This window comes from Eumetopias jubatus, unplaced genomic scaffold (genome assembly GCF_037043125.1).
Source record: "Eumetopias jubatus isolate StellerSeaLion01/CBP00866 unplaced genomic scaffold, mEumJub1_p1.0 scaffold_11, whole genome shotgun sequence".
NCBI classification, from domain to species: domain Eukaryota; kingdom Metazoa; phylum Chordata; class Mammalia; order Carnivora; family Otariidae; genus Eumetopias; species Eumetopias jubatus.
The window spans coordinates 69,764,610-69,771,033 of NW_028274817.1; the positions used below are offsets into that span (position 1 = coordinate 69,764,610).

At 39.4% G+C, this 6,424-nt stretch overlaps 1 non-coding gene across 1 annotated transcript; it reads right to left on the minus strand.

Moving 5' to 3' along the window:
- Window positions 1-2,423: 2,423 nt before the first annotated feature.
- LOC114200134 (U6 spliceosomal RNA) lies at window positions 2,424-2,532 on the minus strand. Its single transcript, XR_003607408.1, has one exon. It is a non-coding gene; the product is annotated as a U6 spliceosomal RNA (small nuclear RNA).
- Between the last annotated feature and the right edge of the window lie 3,892 nt (window positions 2,533-6,424).

The window sequence follows — 6,424 nt, forward strand, 5'->3', positions numbered from 1 at the left end:
TTAAGCCTTTCTTAGTCTAAAGCAGTCTGCACTTCACTTTTTCTTTTTCAAGCCATGGGCTTATTGCAGAAAGTGGGTCAGTTGTCCTATAGAAAATCGCACATTGTGGATTTGTCTGTTTGCTTTCTTATACTGTCATTTACTTTGTTCCTCTGTACTCCATATTTGTCTATAATGGGTGTTAGCTTTAGAAGCTTGATGATACACAGATTCAACTTCTTTTTTTTTTTTTTTTGGTCAAGAATACTTCACAGAGGTTGCTGTGTAATTCACTTTGAATCACATCTGGAGGCACATATCTATTAATGAACAGGTAATACCTGATTCCTTCATTATGATGTTTTCCATCAATCTTTTAGCTAATGGTCTAATCCATTGATGATTATTGGCAAAGTTAATTATTTTACTGGGAGGTTCAAAATGGTGATTTCCTAATTTTATCTTCTACATTAATTAGTTTCTGAAAGTAAATTTTCTGTCATCAACTATGGCTATTAGATTACCTTTAAAGGGAAAGCAAGAGAAATGTTTAATTCTTTTTTTTTAAGATTTTATTTATTTATTTGAGAGAGAGAGAATGAAAGAGAGAGCACATGAGAGGGGGGAGGGTCAGAGGGAGAAGCAGACTCCCAGCCGAGCAGGGAGCCCGATGCGGGACTTGATCCAGGGACTCCAGGATCATGACCTGAGCCAAAGGCAGTCGCTTAACCAACTGAGCCACCCACGTGCCCGAGAAATGCTTAATTCTTTTTTTTAAGATTTTATTTATTTATTTATTTAGAGAGAGTGAGAGAGCACGAGAGGGGGGAGGGTCAGAGGGAGAAGCAGACTGCCCGCTGAGCAGGGATCCTGATGTGGGACTCGATCCCGGGACTCCGAGACCACGACCTGAGCCGAAGACATTCGCCCAACCAACTGAGCCACCCAGGTGCCCGAAATGCTTAATTCTTGATCTTGGAGTTGACTGGCAATTTTCAGAATAAAGAGTTGGTGCCCTAGTTATTTTCACTGATGTCTAATGAATTGTGTTTGTTTTCTATCATTGTGAACTCATGTTTTTTTTAATGTATTCAATGGGTTTCAATTGATTGCATTCATTATTCTTGTTAATGCTCGAATCCTCCTATATTTTACCAGAGCTTTGGCTCCTATATCCCTCTGACATTACCCATTAGGGTTCCATACTTGCTCGATTTCTGGCACAAAGCTTACATGTATATTTCTTGCCCCAAACCTGCCATTTCTCTAAGAAGCTCTAGTTTATTTATATTTTCTTTTTTAGCAACAGCTTTATTGAGGTATAATTTACATAGCATGAAATTCATGTATTTAAAGTGATTTTTAGTAAATATATATAACTGTGCAACCATGACCACAATCCAATTTTAGAATATTTCCATCAGGCTACAAGATCTCTTATACCCTTTTCAGTCATTCTCCTTTCCCACTCCTAGCTCCAAGCAACCGCTAATCTGCTTTATGTCTCTATTGACTTGTATTTCTAGAGATTTCATATGAGTGGAATCATACATTATATAGCCTTTTGCATCTGGATGCTTTCATTTAGCACTAGTGTTTTTTTTTCTATTGAGATGTAATTCACATACCATAAAACCCACCATTTTAAAGTATATAACTCAGTATTTTTTAGTATATTCACAAGGTTATGCAACTGTGACCATTATCTAATTCCAGAACATATGTTTCACACCAAAAAGGAACTCCGTACTGGTGAGCAGTCACTTTCCACTTCTCCTTCCACTTGGCCCCTGGTGACCAATAATCTACTTTCTGTCTCTGTGGATTTGCCCACTCTGGATAGTTCATATAAATGGAATGATACAATATGTGGCTTTTTGCCCTGGCTTCTTTCACTTAGCATAGTGTTTTCAAGGTTCATCCATGTTGTAGCATCTATCAGTACTTACTTCATGCCTTTTTATGTCTGGATAGTATTCCATTGTATGAATGCACTGTCAATCTTAAAAGTAAAATAGCCAGTTATTGTACCAGCAAAAGGGGTTTAGTTGAGAGTAGCAGAAGAATTGCAGTTCGGGACAAGCCAGCTATAGCAAAAGCCATAGGCAAGTTGGGAGGACAAAGGACCTCGAGGACCGCTCTATTATAAAGAAAAGGGGGGTGCTGGGAGGGGCTCTTATAAACAAAAAGTCCACTGGAGTAAACTGGGAGTTTGAAGTGTAGTGGCTTTTCATTGGCTGAATTGTAATAGTCTCTCATTGCCTGGGCTGTTGCTGGGCAAGGAAAAAATCTTCCTCCATCCTGCTGGGATAGTAAAGTAAGTTTCTTACCCTTGGGTCTGCAAAGGGGTACAAGGAGTGGTGTGGCATGAGAGCTCCCTCTTCTGGCCTCCTGGCAGCTTTTTATTTTATTTTATTTTATTTATTTCATTTCATTTTAAAAAATAAAATATGGAATGCTTCACGAATTTGCGGGTCATCCTTGAGCAGGGGCCTGTGCTAATCTTCCCTATATCGTTCCAAGTTCTAGTATCTGTGCTGCTGAAGTGAGCACCCATGACTGCATTTTAAATGAGGTTTCCTTTATTCAGTTTCACAGTAACTTATCTCGTTTATCAGTTGATGGACATTTTAGAGTTGTTTCCACTTTTTGGGTCATATATAGTTACTATATGATTAACCTTTTGAGAAACTGTTACATGGTTTTCTAAAGCAGTCACACCATTTTACATTCCCACCACAGTTTTCTCCCCATCCTTGCCAACACTTGTTTATTGTCCTTTTTTTTTTATTATTATAGCCATCCTAGTGGGTGCAGCCACTTTGGAAAACAGTCAGCAGGTCCTCAAAAGGTTAAGCTCAGGTTCTGATACCACCACTCCCAGAGGCCATTGTGGTTTTCTTTCTTTCTTTCTCTTTCTTTCTTTCACTCTTTCTTTCTCTTTCTTTTTCTTTCTTTCTTTCTTTCTTTCTTTCTTTCTTTCTTTCTTTCTTTCTTTCTTTCTTTCTTTCTTTTCTTTTCTTTTCTTTTCTTTTCTTTTCTTTCTTTCTTTCTTTCTCTTTTTCTTTCTTTTTTTTTTCTTAATGGCTTGCCTGGACTAATTCTGTAGAGTCTGTCTTCACAGAATGCACAGTGTGTAACCCACTGATATTTCTCTTCAGTTTTTAAAAAATTCTTTTTATTTTTAAGCCTGGCTTCCTAGGTGTCCTACCTGGGGTCAGGATAGCTTAGTGGTCAACCAATGCTTTTTTAGAGGTTGTCCTGAAGCACCTTGGGCTGGTATTGTCTTCCATGGTTTGTTGATGGAATTGTGTGTGGGTCAGGCAGCAAATTCAAAGTTCAGGGAGTTTACAGGTCTTACCTGATTTTTACTTTCTGCCAGGCTTTCTCATGTGTCCTCTGTGTCCATGCAAGTTTTCACCTTCAACCAGGCAAATGTAGATAACTAGGACCCTCTCCGGTACCCTGAGCTTGAGTGCAGCCTTGCACATATGCATGGCCTTCTAGATCACCAGGGAAATGAGGGAGCTTATCAAGTCCCATTATCGCTGTCTTGTTTTCTGGATCTCTCTGGCTAAACTTTTGGCAGGCCTGCTGTTCTGTTGCTTCTTGCCCCAACCAATACTGTGACCTCAGGTAACTGTGATGTGTTTTTCCCTGATCTAAGGAGTTTGCTTTTGTTTTCAATACCCCTGGGCATAGGACTTTTTTGTGCTCATTCCTGAACAAGTAATTCCCCTCTAGCAGCCAAGTTGTTAGTTTTTATGGCCTGTCTTGCCCTGCCCTTGTAAAATCAGCTCCACTGGAGCTGGGAAGGAGGGGGGTGGGATGTGAACAGCCTCAGGCTGAAGCACCATAGATTCCCACTGTTCTTACTCAAGGTTCAATAGGTTTTCTTGAACACTTCTCAATTTATTTAATTTTTGTCTATTTCCAGAGTCCTGGGATGGTTGTTTTGACAATTTTCTACAGTTGTATTGTTGTCTGGGGTGGGGGGGAGAGGATTTGCTGAGCCCCTTACTCTGCCATTCCCAAAGTCTTGCCTAATTTATATTTTAAAAGATCATTCTAATAGCAGTGGAGGTGGTGGGTGGTGGGGAAACTGGTGGTCGGGAGTGTAGGATTTTACTCAGTAGTACTTTGTTATCTGTAAACAGGAATGGAAAATATAAATAGCTGGGTTGTTTTGTTGGGAGGGGGGATTGGCAGAATAGGTGTGGTGGAAAATCAAGGGGTTAGGAGAACTGAGAGTGCTGGTTACTGTCATCGAAGCCTCACTATCCCTGGGATCTCTCCTAGGTAGAGAAGGAAGTGAAGTTCAAAGGGACATGGTGGCCTTGGAGAATAGGTAAAAGGGCTGATGAATTAAAGGCCTTGAAAGAGTCAAAGCGTAAATTTAAGGAGTGTTAAGATATAGGAGAGGTAGGAAAACAAGTAGTTCTGAGAGAAGACTTGGCGTTTGGTTTTAGAGGTAGAACCATTCCAGGTGTCACTACAGAAAGAAATGATTGAAACAGTTGAGATGAAGAACTTAGAATAGACTATCTCAAGGAGCTGTGAAATTTGGACATTAGATCATCAAGGGGGCTGATGAAGGCTTTCAAGATGAAAAGGTGAAAAGAAAGTAGTTAGTATTAAAGTCCTCGGTAAATGTAGGGGGAAGACCTGGAAGTTGACATTTAACATTGAAAGAGTGATAAAATTGAGTAGTATGGACTTTGAGGAAAGAAGGGCTGTTGAGGGAAGATAGTGAAATAATACTTTGGGGATCCAGTAAAGAAGACATGAGAAGATGCTAACCTGATCTTGACTTATGGGAAGGGGTGAGTGAAGGAAAATAAGCACCCTCCCATTAAGAGCTCTGCAAAGGAGGGGCGCCTGGGTGGCTCAGTTGGTTAAGCGACTGCCTTCGGCTCAGGTCATGATCCTGGGGTCCCGGGATCGAGTCCCATGTCGGGCTCCCTGCTCAGCGGGGAGTCTGCTTCTCCCTCTGACCCTCTTCCCTCTTGTGCTATCTCTCATTCTCTCAAATAAATAAATAAAATCTTTAAAAAAAAGAGCTCTGCAAAGGAAACAGTGGAATTTGGGACACCCAGAATTAAGAAGAGGAGATGGAAGCTCGGTGCATGAGCAAGAACAAAAGTGAGAATGGTTTAGGAATTGGTGGATAGTTTGGGTTTTTTGTTTGTTGGCTTGTTTGTTTTGCTTAAGTATAGGGTGCAGTTAGGGGTATAATAGGAGATAATATTGGAATCTATGTGATTAGTTTGAATCTAAAATATAACTAGGGTCATTATTGTTTAAAATTTTATTAGTCAGATGGTATACTAAGGAAACTTTTTGAAGTTATTTTGTTTAGATCTTACAGAAATTTTGGACCTGGTATTGGTAGCTGGGAAGTAATTTGACAGCTTTGGAATATTTTGACTGCAACAAATGGGAAATAGGTGTATATTTGATAAGTCATTAATGCCACCATTGGAATTGAAACTGACTAAGGATCACAATTTTGATAGGAATGTGTCTAGTAGGTGGTGATGAATTTTGGCCTTTTTGTAATTAGAAACTTGGAGCCTTAAAAATGTGTTGATTTTTTTTTGGAATACTCTTTCTCCATTCTTTTCCAGAACCATCTGAAACCCACAATATTTAGAAGACTGTGTAGGATCTGCTTAGTGTGAGGGTTTTGATCTCAGTTGCCCTGACTCTATTCAATATGATTGTGTCTATGTCTTGGTAAGATATTTAGCTAGAAGCATAGGAGAAGAGAAAATGTAAAGTGAAAATGTGACTGAATTGGAGACCTAGAATTCCAGTTATGAAAACCTTAAGAAGATTAACTGCTGTGATGGTAATCTGGCACATATTCAGTTCTAGCTATCATTTGTTGTGAATTGAAAGAACATTGAAATAATTGGATGTTGAGGTGCATAATTGCTGGCAATGGGTTGGAGGAGGGGAGTTGGTTAGCTGGCAAGGAGCCTTAGAGCTGTTTTTATATTAATGCTGTATATTTGGTATTGGTCGATAACAGGAGAAAAATTATTTATGATCATGCTGGGGACTTATTACATTGATTTCTACTCTGTAATAATACGAAAGAGTTTAGTGGTTACTCTTACCGATGTAATATTTCTTTTTTTTTTTTTTGTCATTCTAGCAGCCATCAGAAAAGCGATCACAAAAGAGCTATTGCCTTTTCATCTCTTCATCATTTGTGACCTGGGATATTGAGCTCTTGGGCTGGTAGAATTCCAGTTCATGAGGCAATCTGTGTCATTCTGGTCTAGCCAGGTGAGTAGTCCCTATGGGCTAGTTTCTTGTTCTCTAGAAAAGAACAAGAAAGAAAAAAAAAAAGCAAAGAAATGTAATATGGAAAAATAGAGATATGAATCTTAGGCCCTAGAGGAGAAGCTAAGGCCTGGGCCGTAAGCAGCAAAACAGG